The following is a 14,446-nucleotide window of genomic DNA, read 5'->3' on the forward strand; positions in this document are numbered from 1 at the left end:
AAAACTGGCCACAATTTTTCATGGAGTGGCGGTGAGGTGAGGGATGGCCTTCTCAGCTGGGGTCTGCAAGAAGGTGAGTAGTACTGTGAAGCAGATGGAGTTCTCCAGAAAGTCACGGTGTAAGATCAGTAGAGGTTCTGCTTCAAAGACATTTTTTGTCTGAAGACTTGCTTAGTATTGTTTCCAGTCCTGTGTCCAAGACATTTAGGAAGTTGACAAGCACAGGCCCAAGGATGGAGCCCCGTGGAGCCCAACTAGTGACAGGTCCCCAGTCTGATGTCAACCCTTTCTACCTGACATGTGGGCCAGTTGCTCACCCATCCCATGATGTGTTTATCCAGCTGTGTGCTGGACATTTTGTCCAGAAGAACTCTTTCAAGAGACAGTATCAAAAGCTTTACTGAAATCCAAAACATCTACTGGCTTTCCTGTATCAACCACCTGAGTTACATTTTCATAAAAAGAAATCAGGTTTGGTAAGCAGGACTTTCCCTTCATGGAGCTGTGCTGGCTGTGACCAGTGAGTGACTGTGTTGCCTTTCAGGAGTGTTTTAATACCTCCCTGAATAATCTCCATAACTTTTCCAGGCACTGGAGTGAGACTGACGGGCCTGTAGTTCCCAGAGTCCTCCTTGCCCTTCTGGAAAATGAGGACAGCATGCACCAGCTTCCAGTCAGCTGGGACCTCCCTGGATTCCCAAGACTGCTTAAAAAATACCAAACAGAAGTTTTGCGATGACATCAGCCAGCCCTTCGAGGAATCTTAGGTGAATCCCATCAGGCCCCATAGATTTATAGGGATCCAGTTGGATCAGCAGATCCCACACAAATTCAGGATTGACTGGGGTTTGATCATTCTCACCGTCATTGTCCTCCAGCTCAGGGCACCTGAGACCCCCTCAGTCCATCACTAATGCTGAAGACAGGTAAGGAATGCATTAAACATCTCTGCCTTGTTCCTGTCCGCTTGTGAGGTGTCCATCCTCATCCTGGAATGGGCTGGTATTGTTTCTATACTGCCTCTTGCCATATTTGAAAAAACTTTGTCCCCCATATGTCTGGCAGCTTCAACTCCAGCTGAGCTTTGACCAGAGGGATTCTCTCCCTCCAGTGGTGAGCAGCATCTCTGTGTTTCTCTATGTCACCTTCCACTGGGTATTGTATGTTCTTGGGCCATTAGGAGGTGATGTTTAAAAAATGACCAGCACTGATGAACCCCAGCACGTGCAAAGATATTGTCCCAGGAGATTTTACTTACTAGTAATGTGAGCATCCTCAAGTCTAAAGTTGAGGTTTTGCTGGTACTTTTCCTCATGTCACCAGAGATTTCAAACTTGATCACTTTGTGGTCACCAACCTCCACTTGGCTTACTGATCCTCTCTGCTGACAAGCAGCAAATCAAGAGAGCGTCTTTCTGAGTTGGCTCACTTAGGACCTGTTTCAGAAAGTCATCCAGGTTTTTTAGGAATCTTCTGGCCTGGGTTTTACCAGCTGTGTGATGCTACCAATTGATTCCTGGCAAGTTGAAGTTCCTGTAAGGATGATGGTGACACTTGAAAGTGACACTTTGTTCCTCAGAGAATAATTTGTCATTGCTGTCATGCTGGCTGGGGGGTCCATTAGAGACTCCCACAATGACATCCACATAATTTGTTTGCTTCTTGATTCTTACCCAGAGGTTCTCAACTGTGCCATTGCCAGCTGTGATCTCCATACATTCTACTATCCCTTCTATTATCTGCAGTACCACTGCCTGCCTCTTCTGCCCTGCCTGTCCCTTCTGAAGAGTCTGGAACCCTCCAACAGGGCATTCCAGTCACAGGACTCATCCCACCAGATTTCTCTTATGCCAATGATGTCTGACCTCTGGGATTAGCCAAAGCCTTCAGCTCCTCATTTGCTCCTCATGGTGTGTGCATTAGTGTAGAAACATTTCAGGTGTGGTGCAGTTTAGCCAATGCCTGATTAAGCACATTGAAGATCCCATTAGTGCTCCTTTCCTCAAGTTCTGGCAAATCATCCCATCACTCATCACTGCTGAGCCTGGTTTTGCCCCTTTCCCCCTTCAATGCTAGTTTGAAGCTCTGCTTTGTCCTTCTGACAATCCTCAGTGCTCACCTCATAGGAATTGAAGAGAACACACCTATCTGTGGAAGATACAGGTACTGGTTTCTCATCTCCTTATTACAAGAAAAAATGTGTTTCATAATTGCATCAGTTGAAATATGATGTATTTGGTTAGCTGTTATTACACTCAAGTAAAATCATACCCAAAAAAGGAGTTTGAAAACTGAGGGGAGTAAGTTTTGGTCAATGCTTGTCTGAGAAGAGGCAGTAACAAAGCTAATCATAACTCCAAATCCAGAAACACAGAGGAGTGGGTTTGGTGTATATATGGGCTTCCCTTAACTCTGCTGCCAGAGTCCAGGTGCAGGATCTGTTCCTTAGAGGAAATCTCCATGTCAGTGGACACAGGCAGTACTGACATGTAAGCACGTTTTATTTTTCTCATAGCAGTGATTAGGTCTTTCCTTATTGTAGAATGTGAACAATAATTTCATTTTGGTGAGTAAAATAACCAAGAACTTTCCCAGTTTTATGGAAACAGTATCATTTACTTTGCTGCTTAACCATCTCCACTTACCTGGCTTATACTATATTTTTAACATTACTTTTTATGTGTATTTTATTGGAAGTCTCATGCTAGCTTTTAAATTGAAGTAATTTTCTTCTGTTAGCTTGAAAATTTCCTGTAGTTCTGAGTTCCTGTCTGGCTCTCACTGAAGTCACTGGGAAGACATCCACTTGGGGTCTGTAACTTGTGTGCATTTGAATTAAACACAAAAGTCCTTCAGACATGATAAGTGTAAATTCCAGATGTCAAGGAGAAAAGGTGAGAAACACTGGGATGTGCAAAGGCAGCCTCTGCTGTTCTGCTTCTGTTTTTTCAGGCTTTTCAATAAAATGTGGCACATTCACTAGCTGCCTGCTTCTGTGATAACCCAGTCTCTTCTCCCAAGTAACAAGTGACAGAACTAGAGGATGTGGCCTGGAGTTGTGCAGGTTGTTGGATATTACGAAAAAATTCTTTACTGAAAGAGTGGTCAGGCACTGGAACAGGTTGCTCAGGGAACTGGTAGAATCACAATCCCTGCAAGTGTTAAAAGGCATGTGGATGTGGCACTTGGGAACATGGTTTTGTGGTGAACACAGTGGTCCTGGGTTAATGGCTGGACTTGATCTTAGAGATAATTTTTACCCTAAACAACTCAATGACTCTGTGATGATTCCAACATGCCCTCTGCAGACAGCATTGGGGCTAACTCCCACCCATTTCTCTGCTGTCAGTGGAGCTGCAGGGCACCATTTGGTTTTCCTGCCCTGAGATCACCCTCTCAAAATGGGGTGAGTTGAATGAGAGAGAGGCCCCTTCCTCCCTAACCTTGGGATGGCACTCAGCTGATGACATGGATCTCACACAGTAGCCTGAAGCTGGAAATGTTCTTCCAGGGAAAGTGATGGAACAAAGAGAAGATTTCATCAGAGTGCAGAATGGCCAGGGAATCAATCACCTGTTACTCCAGGATCACTCTCATCTCTTTACAAGGTGAGGATGATCCTCTCTCCTTTACAGCCACTTGGCCTGAAGAAGGGGAGATGAACTGCTGCAGCTGTTCCAGCATTTGTAATAAACTGGTGCTAAGTTGCAGATTTACCTAACTGAGGCACTGAGTTCCATGAGGGGACTGCAGGATCACCAGTCCAGTCCTCAACTGTATATTCCTTTAAAAAAGTGGTTATCACAGAAGTACTTGAGTGGCACTTTCACATCACTTTTAGGGTAAGGCTTTTACCTTAGATTCTCATCTACACAGCAACATCAAGAGAAGAGCAGAGCTATTGGTGGTGTTGCCTGTCTCACTACCATCATTAGAAAAAATGTCTTGTTAAGCACATACATCTGCTTCCATGTTCTTATACTACAGCCACTTAGATCAGTTTTTACTTTTGTGTATTCATTCTCCAGTCATCATCTGACTTTAGAAAAAACCTGTCTAAAGTGTCTGAATGGAACCCTCCCTGATTTCAGTAGAGCCCCAGGAGCTTGATGGTTAAGATTAGAGAGTCATAGTTTGGAATGAAAGGGATCTTAAAGTGTAGTTTCACCTTGCCCCACAATGGTCAGGAGCACCTTCCACTAGCCCAGTTTGCTCAAAGCCCCATCCAAGCTGGCCTTCAACACTTCCAGGGACTAGGCACCCACAACTTCTCTGCCTATTCCAAGATCTGCCCTATCCTCACACAACTATACCAATTTATGCTATTTTGCAGCACCAATTTCAAGTTAAGAAATTATTACTTTCAGGGTGATTCTAGCTGGAATGGCAGGGCATTATGTCCCTGTCAGCAACACTCACCACCTTTTTCCCAGATTTACATAGTACATGTGCTCTAGGCAAAAGAGAGCTCATTATACAAACAAGCATGGCACAGGCAGCTGGACTCCCTGTCTGGCCAACTGCCTGCTGTGCAGGGCTGGGCCAGCAAAAACCACGAGTAGAACAAGGGCAAATGTTCCTGGGACTCTGCCTCAACAATGGTGTTGAAATTGCTCATGGTGGAGATGGGAAGGGATCTGTGGAAGATTCAGTAACCATTTTTTGCTAGACCAAATGCCTTTGCTGGGCTTTAAAAAGTTTCTCTTTCTGTGGAATCTGTCAGCTAGGAGGGTTCCTGCATGGAGCACTGAATGTACTGCCTGCCACAGAGGGCTGAATTCCCAAAGAATTCCCCTCTTCTCAGCAGGTACAGCAAGGCAGAGAAAGGCAAGTGAGACCTTCCCCATCCACCTTGCAGGGCTGAATCAAACACACATCCTTGTGCATGCACATTGAGAGGGAAATCCTTACTTTACTCAACATTCAATAGCAAGCTGTTGAATTTAGTGTAAAATAGCCATACAGCAAGCTTTGTGGAAGGTTTCTTGTAAAGTGATGTTGGTTTATTGGCAGGTTAGCTGAGGTGAAGGGTTACTTAATGCAGCAGCTGGATAAATCACAGCAGAGCCTTATGGCACATGGGCTGTAGGAACTAAACTAGATGTGAGTACATGGTCTATGCTAGATATACAGCAGCTGCTTTTTCTGTAGGATACACTGTGTTGATGTGTGTCAGGAAATCCCAGAAACTGCAATCACTGAGGCCAGGAGCAATGGGGGACCTGGATAAACACCTGAAATGTATCAACAAATAGAGAAAGGTGCAGACTGAAAATATGCTGGAAGAAATGCCAAGATTTGGAGACAGTTCAAATATACAGAGGAAAGGAAACAGACCTGGGCAACCCAGCAGATAAATAACACCCCCAGAAAGGGGTGAGCATTGTAGGGAAGAGCTGGGCAGTGGTGGAAACAGGCAGAACCAGAGTAGTCTAGCAGGCAGGAGTAAATCCATTGGTGGTGATTTTCAGTTTTAAGTTTCTCACTTGATTTCCTTGTAAAGCTAAATCTAACTATTCAGAAGTTGATTCCTTGCCTTGATCAAGGAGGGTTAGAGAAGGTCCTGAATGAGGGTGAGCTGGAAAGATTTGGGGCTGACATGAGGGCACATGAGACTGCTTTGGCAGTTATGGTAGGTATGAACAGATGAAGCTGCAGTTGAAGCCAGCTGAGGAGCACAAACATTTTTCATCGGTGTAGGTAGCATCAGTCTTTGACAGGCAACTTCTAACTGAGTAAACAGCCTAGCAAACATCCATGCATTTCCTGATCTGTCCTAATATTGCGTTATTTTTGCTCAATTTCATCCAGTTGCCCACCACAGAGACATCTATCATGTGCTCCCATTTTCCTGTGGTTGCCTAGAAACACAGCTGGGGTTATCTCTCGGGGATCTCTGCATTTCATGTGGTGATACTGAGACAGAGCCTTCAAACTTCCAGCTCAACCCCCTCACCAGCCAGAGCTGCACCTGAGGGAGCTCATCCCTGTCCATGACCCATGGCCTGAGGGTTGGAGCTGAAGGCTGGCCCTACAGTGGTGGTAGGGTTGCTTACCAGTGATGGCTAGGGCAAGAATGCCCCGAACTGTGCTGAGTTCTGCCACAGCTGCCTGTGCACCTCCCTCACCTGCAACTGTGATCATGCCTTTTATACGATGCTCCTGAGACCCGGGTGTAATTTTCTCTGCTCCCCGTCCCCAGCCATCATCTCTCTCTGTCAGTGCTTGTAATGACTGTGCACAATGTGCACAATTCCTCTGCTGCCCTAACCCCCATCCCACCCCAGAGGCAGCTGTATTTCCACAGTGAATGAAGCAATTCCTGTATGGATGATTTTAAAGTGCTTTGGGACCCTTTGGGAGAGAAGGTGCAATAGTACAAGAACAAGATATTATTAAAACAGGAATCTGTGTAATAGGTGATAAATTTTGATACTGTATGTTTAATATAATATGACGGTTGTAAATCCAGTGAATTACCATAGGTATTTGCTGTGCTGTGTGTTTATGAATTGTTTGGGCAGGTGTTTTTCAAGTCCCAGTTTTTCACACAAAACGTGAGTTATAGGACAGTTTAATAATATTCCTTACTAGACTCCAATATGCTACAATTAGCTGCAGAAATGTTATCACTTGATGGTTGAGCTTGGTGGCTGATTAAGTTCATGTATAAGAAAGTAAATGAAAAAAGCAGCAGACAGAAAAAGAGACCTGCATAAGTAAACTTTTAGATCTGCCTTTGATCTCTTACAAGCAAATATCTTTTAAAGCTTCAGAAATCAATATTTTCAGTGTTGTTCAACCTATATTTTACATGTGCTGTCACATAAGCTAGAAGCAGACTATTTTGATTGCAATAATGAAATAGTTCTCTAAAAGTTTATATTCAATAGTTAAACTATTTATATTTATTGATGTGAAGGGATATCTGTGCTGCACATGTTACTTGAATCAAACCTTGTAGTATAGCTTTTAAATCAGATCCAAAATAATGTAATTTGGGATTACATACAGTCAGAATTTCTTATTTTTATTTTTTACTGACTTCCACATAAAAAGACTTATAAGAACTTGAAAAATTTTTCCAATCTCTGAAGAAGAGAGAAGTGCTCTGTTTCACTCTTCCATCTGCTTTTGTACCATGAACTAAATCTCAGTCTGAACTGTTGTTATGCCAAGCAGCACAGTACGAAACTATTGAAAGGTAGGGTTGAGGAGAGCTTTGGAGACTGAAGAGCATCATCTCCATCGCTGTAGGATTTTGTGAGTGTAAGCCAGGCTGTCATTAGTTTTAGAACACCCTTTGCTGGTGTTCTTTGGAGTGTGGAGCCCTTTGCTTGCTAAGTAGGTGTTTTCAGCTCCTGAGGGGCTGATGTGACTCACACACCTCCATGGCCATTGCTGGCACCTTCCAGACGAGCGAGGCTCATGGCTGGGTGTCGGAGGTTCTGCTGTTCTGCTGCTCCAGCTGATGTCCAGGGTGGCTGAAAGTCCTGGTCATCACTGCCCACCTCTCCAAGTCCCATCCCACCATGGCTCAAGCCCTCCTGAGCGCCCAGGAGCCGAGCACCACAGCAGTCAGGCCCGTGGCTGAGTGACACTGGATCTCACTAGCGTGATGCTACAAGCTGGTAGCCGGGATGGAGTCTTGCTTACACATTTTCTTTCCCCTTGACTGGCGTAAGGAAGGCGCCTGCAGCCCGCCCCCTCCCCACACCGTGCCTTGTGTATGTGTAAAAGCTGCCCTTGGCCCCAGATGATATGTTTGCATTTCATAATTGATGCTGAACTCAACTTGAGGCAGATACGAAAGGACGATTTTTTAAACAGATGTTGCAGGTCACTTGTAAGTTATTTGTCAAATAAGTTTCAGAGCACAAGCCGCTGCTTTTGCCATTGTAACCAAAGGCGTCTGCTGCTCAGCAGCAGTAATTACAAAGCCAGGGCAACGCAGGGAAAATTCATCTTATTTAAAAGTGTTTTAGTGTCACCAAACAGCTTGCTATGCCATTAAGAGAGTTTTGCTAGACACATTCAAGTTGAGGATTTTAATTTGTTTGAAGTATTCTCTAAAACAGAATTATGTTGGAGTTTACATAAAATGAGAGAATGACATGAAAAGTTTTAACTTAAGCAGCAAAATATAAAGGCTAATCTTATTTAAAAGTAATATGTGTGTCTTGATTGAGTGCCCAGATACACTCAACTGGGACATTTTAGTGGAATCGGTTCTAAGCTGTTACACTGAGTTATACAGAGTAGGTTTTCCTGAGCTCACATTGCCAGACCTGAAATACTCTTGTGGCTGCATTTAATAAAGAAACGAAAGTCTTGGGTAAGGGGATATGATTTTTTATGACAGAAGGAATGCAAATAACTTTTAGTCTCATTGCCTAGACCGGGTTTGGTCTGATTTGATGGAGTTTAATAATGACTTATAACCTGTGCTGACAATGTGCAGACCCGCACAACGTCATTTAACTCATTTATTCTGCTTGCTGTAAAAACAAAGAGATGGCAAATAAATATATGGAAAGTTCATTGTTTGTCAGAGGGCCCAAGCCAAAAGTTTTCAGTGACCTTTTAAAATATGGTCCCAGGCTAGTACTAAAATGTCTGTCACTCAGCGCACACACTTGCACAATTTGGCCTTTTAACCCGTGCATCTTGTTTTTCTCTCTTTCAACTGGTTGTATGAATTTCAAATCAGCTGCAGCTATTTAAGTTTTTGCATTGGAGGATTACTGTAAATTGCAGTCTGACAATTACAATGTACAGCGCACAGGAGAGTTATTAATGGATAGGCCTACTGATGGCCTTTCAGCGCTGACGAGGGCCTGGTGTTCCTCAGCCGTAATTAGATCCAGTGGTCGGGGCCCGCGCGGATGAGGCGGAGGAGGGGGTCGGCCGGGCAGCGCCGCTTTATCAGAGGAAGATATCAATTGATCAGAGATAGTTACTATCGGCAACGTCTAAATCTCTAATTCACCTTCTTCTTAATGACTTGTATTGGCTTAAGAAGCTAAGTCATTTGACAGCACGGAGCTCGGCTGACAAAGCTGTGCAGGTGGTTTTAATAGAGGATTTCTGTTGCTTGAGATTTCACTAAAGACGGAGCAACAGTTCAACAGACACAACAGAGGCCAGTAAAAACCCTGGTCTGCTGCTCTGCTCTCTGATGGTACCAGTGGGGCTCAGGCTGCGCTGAACCACCACTCCCATTTACACGGCACTTTTTCCCTTTGCAGACCTGAACAAGGGCTTTCTCTGAGGTCTCAGTATTTATTTTAAGGAATGAATCCTATGTGGGCATAAATTATATGTGACAAATGAAAACCCTTTGGAGGGGAATTTATTTATTTATTTATTATTGCCCTATGAAAAAATTTTCCATAATGTTCCTGAAAACATGAAAATGAAATATATTTTTAGGACAAAGAGAGAGTCCTATGCCCAGGAAAAAACCAACAAGTTTTGTAAAAGCTGAAGACACCAGTTGTTTGCCATTGGTAAACTGAATGCAAACCAAGTGCTTAGATTAGACATAGCTTCATGAACCAAAATGTCAGCTTTTTAATGAAGTAATGCAAGAAGCAATGGTTTTGTGCTTAGATTATCACAGTGTAAATCCAATAAGGGATGGGCACCTAACACCCCAAGGCACTGCTGATCCAGCCCTGTTCCTCTCTAGAAGGATTACAACCACCTGCTGGGAAGTTTTCCATGCAGTAAAGCTGGTAGCCAAACTGATATTCACAGTATGTCCCAGAGAGTTTTTAGTATTATTATTTGGATGATGTATACACATGGGAAATACAGGTTTGATTCTGTTAAGGCTCTTTTTGGGGGTAAACATTTGTTTAAAATCTTGTTCCAATCTCTTAACACATATTGAAGTAAAATCTAATTGAGTAGGTCACTGGCATAGGCACAACTTTCTGTTGTTGTTCTTGAGGGAGAGCTCAACAGAAAAGCACATCTGTGGGACTGCATTGTAGCCTTGAGTGGAAGCATAATTACAGGCACAAAGCCTGCTATTTTAAGCTCCTCTGGAACTAGCAAAACGGATGGGCATTTCTTCTGATTTCACCAGCAGGTTCGTGACCTCATTCTCAATACCACTTCTAGATTCATGTCATGGTTTCTACTTGTGAGTCACTGTACTTCCAATGAACTTGCAACTCAACTCTGTAAGCTATGGCTTTGCAGCTCCTAGGCTGAGGACTGCTGGCCTGAAGTGTTAAGAATAAATACACCATGCACCTGTAGAGTGCTGTTGTCTCAAGATCTTTAAGTTCTTTCAATACTTGCTAATTATGGTTTATAAGGCTCCGAGTGTTCTATCAGAGGAGAAAACCAAGGCAGGGGAAAATAAGTAACTCTCCCAAAAGCAATAGATTGTTAAATGGTTTGTTAAGTAATTTGCCCAGCCTAGTTTCTAGACTGAGCTAGAGCATGGATTAAAATCCTGATCCTTTGATACTGATGGTGAAAGTCACAGAATCACAAAATTATTTAGGTTGGAAAAGACCTCCCAGATGATGAAGTTCAATCTTTGACTGGTCACCTCCCTGCCAACTAGACCACAGCACTAAATGCCATGTCCAGTCATTTCTTGAACACCTCCAGGGATGGTGATTCCACCACTTCCTGGGCAGCCGAATACACAACTCCTTCAGAGAACAAATTCTTCCTGATATCTAAACCTCCTATGGTTTGAGACTATGTTCTCTTGTCCTGTCACTTGCTGTCTGGGAAAAGGCACCAATCCCCACCTGGATAGAAGCTCTTTTCATGTAGTCGTAGAAAGTAGCAGGGTCCTTTCTAAGCCTCATTTCCTCCAATCTAAACACCTCCAGCTCCCTAGCTGCTCCTCACAGGATTTGTGTTCTGGACTCTTCTCCAGCTCTGCTGCCCTCAATGCTCCAGCCCCTCAATGTCTTTCTTGTCATGAGGGACCCAGAACTGAACACAGGATTTGAGGTGTGTCCTCACCAGTGCTGAGCACAGAGGGGCAATCCCTGCCCTGGTCAATCTGGCCACACCATTGCTGACACAGGCCAGGATGCCATTGGCCTTCTTGGCCACCTGGGCACTGCTGGCTCATGTTCAGCTGCTGTCACCAGCACTCCCAGGTCCTTTTGCACCAGGCAGCTTTCAAGCCACTCTGTCCCCAGGCTGTGGCACTGCCTGGGGTTTTTGTGGCCAAATGCAGCAAGTGGCCTTGAACTGTTGGGCTGAGTCCATAGGTCCATCAGACCCATTGGCTCCAGTGTGCTCAGGAGCTCACCAGCAGTTTCTTTTGCTTTAGGTAAGAATAGTATCCAGAAGCCCAAGTCTCCGATAATCACACATAATTATAAAATTTTGTCATTAAAATGAGAGCTGTCATTTTGAAGCTGACTGACAGAGATAGCTGGGGTGTCAGTGTCATCCTGAATTTGACATGGATGTAACAGAAGAAAGCTAACTGGAGAATGGTGCTGAGGTGGAGGGCTGCTGCTTTTCTGTACCATGCAGAAAAACAAAAGAATGGTGAGAGCACTTGTCTTCAACTCAAAATGTTCCTATTCTGCCATGAACAATGAGAGATGCCCAACAAGCACTTTTTGGGACAAGTGTGTAGGGGAGCTGTTTGTTATAATAAATTGTTTTATTTTAGAATTGCCTATGCTTATGCCCTTAGACTTCTGGTTTTTGTGTTTGAAATTACACGGTGAAGGGAAAATTTCTTCACTCATTTTTAGAGTAATCCCTACAGTGAAAAGCTATTACTGACATCTTTGGATGCTCTTATTTAGTCACAAACTACTGGCAATGGTGAGGGCAATTAGCAGCGTGGTTCTTCAAGATGCCAGCACACACAGAAAGGTGTTTTCCTCCCGTCATGTGCCTTGTGTCATCTGCCAGCTACTGGTGCTGGGACAGGCCTGTATCTCCACCACGTTGTCTACAACTGCCTGTGAAACAGACAAAAATGAAACTTCTCATTGAGGAAGAGTCTGGTACCAAGAATCAAGCACAACCTGTTCTCTTGCTGTAAGTCTGGTTTTTTTATTATTTTAAAAATTTTTATTATTTAATTTTTGTTCAAGTATGGGTTGGAATATTTCAATTTATTTTACTCTCCTGTGTTGAGGGACTTGGTGAAAGAATTTTTAGGGAGCTAAAGAGCAAATCTTGATCACTCAGACCTTAAAGGTGACAATTTTGGCATGTTTTGAGGGCTTGAAGCAGGGGAGCCGCATTCTTTGCTCATGTTAAATGGGGAACCTCTGCTGACTCAGTCAAGCTCTGTTGTTTATGCAGACAAGATAGGGCCCAGTGGTTTGCTCTGTAATGGTTTCCATAAGAGACAACTCGGCTCACTCCCAGTATTCTGTGTGGTGTGAATAATTGCAATCTGTTAGCAATTTTGAGCAAGGCTGTTAGCACCATGAGCTGATCAGCTGAGTTTTGCAGAGATGTCGCTGAGCTGTTCTGTCTCTCACAGCCACCTTGCTCATCTCTTCCTACAGGGCAGTGTCATGTGGGAGCTGCTGGTATTGGTACCTCTTCCCCGTTTTGTTTGCCAGTCATGATTGTGCCCACCATGCAACACTTCAATTCAAACATGCCTGTTCTGTTCAATGGCTTTGAAGGTAGTTGCTCTCTTCCTTCATGCCCATGAGCTGTTGACATTGTGATGAGCTGGTCACAAGGGGGTACATGATTGGTGACCTAATTCTATCATGGTGCCCATGAGCCACAATCAAAATATGATTTTCTCTGTGCATTGGGACTTATGTCTATACCTCATGCCTCTTCCCCAAGTAAAAGTTTACTAATTCAATCTTTAGTACATATATATCTGTATATGTACTCATATATATGCATACACACTGTAAGTGGGTGTGTGCATGACTCGTTCATCTATGACTTGCATGTCAAACATCTGACGACAAAGCAAAGGAAACCACCAGCTCTCCAGCTTCTGAAGTGAAGCACTGCTGCAAAAATTATTATAATGAATAACTGACTTCTGTCTTAGTGGTGCCTTCATCTTTTTATTCCTTTTTAAAATAAAGTCTGTTTTGACTGTTCTGCTATACTGTTAACAGACGGATACACTCAAAATGTTGGCAGTTAGGTTCAAGGCTGGATTAATATACGTTTGTTATTTTAATAGCATATCCAAAGGCAAATACTCCTACTGGACTCCACCCTTCAGCTGTGAAACAGATTGTAAATCAGTCCCTTTTTTGTTGTTTTTAAAGTAGTTTAGGGGCTTTAAAATGGTATTTAACATTATTACAGTCTGCTTGAATATTGTACAATTTCTAACTATTTCTTCTTTTTTTATATCCACTTTCCTGCCACTCTGAAGCTTCTAAAGAAAACAGTGCAGTCAATGCTAATGCCAAGGTGTAGCAAAAGTGCTTATACTGTTCTTGATGACTGTTCTCTCCCAAGTATTTAGGTGCTATGATTTTTGGCTTGCTAGGAAAACCCAACATTTACAGAGGGAAAGAATGAAGGCCGGGTTTTCAGACTTTGTCTTTAAGGCTGGAATGGGTAAATTTGTCATTGTGCCATTCCCTAGGAATGCTCCAATAGGTGCATAGCCAATGGTCTTTGTCCCTTTGCTGCCATCCTTAATGTATCACTAAGACCATGGAAAAAAATATTCTGCATCTGGAAATATGGAAGGAAATGGCTACTGGATCAGGAGCCAGCAGTTCTGACACACATCAGACACATCCATCAAGCACTCCATGACCTATGAAAATTATATCCTAAAATATCCCTCTTCATGTGCTTCTATTTTGAAATTTCAGTCTCTGGGTTTATTCTCTTTCCAAAGTCAGAGCAATGTAACCTGGGTGCTGGAGGAAACTGGGTTTTGAGCTGATCTTAGATTTGTGACTGATTCTAAAAATAGGGCCAGCCCATCCATTAAGATAAGACTGAAACTCTGGTGACATTAAGCACAGTTATAATAGCTTTGGTGTTCTGGTCTGCAAAAAAATGCCTATCCTGTCTAGCAGGGTCATTGTGCTGGTCTGGTCTCTCAGACCTGGGTGAGAGGTTCCAGGTTATCAGATGTCACCTCCTACTACGTCTGAGCAGCTTCTGTCCCCAGAGGGAGAGAACAAGCGAACATATGATGTTTCAGAGCTCTTGTGATAAAGCTTGAGTACTCTGGAAAGCAAATCTGTTTCTTGCTCACTCCATTTTCTTATGATTTCATGTCCCTAAACTCTCTTGTGCTGCTTGTTTTCCTTTTCTTTGCAAGGCTCCCCTTATCTGGACTCCTGCTGGATCTCATGTTCCCGTTCACATCCTGCCTCTGTGCTGTGGAGGGCACATGGGATCAGTGCAGCCTGTGCTGGGAGCACTCAGCCTCACTGACGGGCCAGCATCTGGGCACAACATGCTGTGCAAACCCAAGGCTGCTGCCTGTGTC

The 14,446-nt window shown here is 43.5% G+C and overlaps 1 long non-coding RNA gene across 1 annotated transcript; it reads left to right on the forward strand.

Annotated features, from left to right (window-relative positions):
* Positions 1-1,881: 1,881 nt before the first annotated feature.
* On the forward strand, positions 1,882-14,235 carry LOC135302072 (uncharacterized). Its single transcript, XR_010363764.1, has 4 exons — positions 1,882-2,163; positions 2,740-2,894; positions 11,802-12,039; positions 12,519-14,235. It is a non-coding gene; the product is annotated as an uncharacterized LOC135302072 (long non-coding RNA).
* Positions 14,236-14,446: the final 211 nt, after the last annotated feature.

This window comes from Passer domesticus, chromosome 6, assembly GCF_036417665.1.
Source record: "Passer domesticus isolate bPasDom1 chromosome 6, bPasDom1.hap1, whole genome shotgun sequence".
Lineage (NCBI taxonomy): Eukaryota > Metazoa > Chordata > Aves > Passeriformes > Passeridae > Passer > Passer domesticus.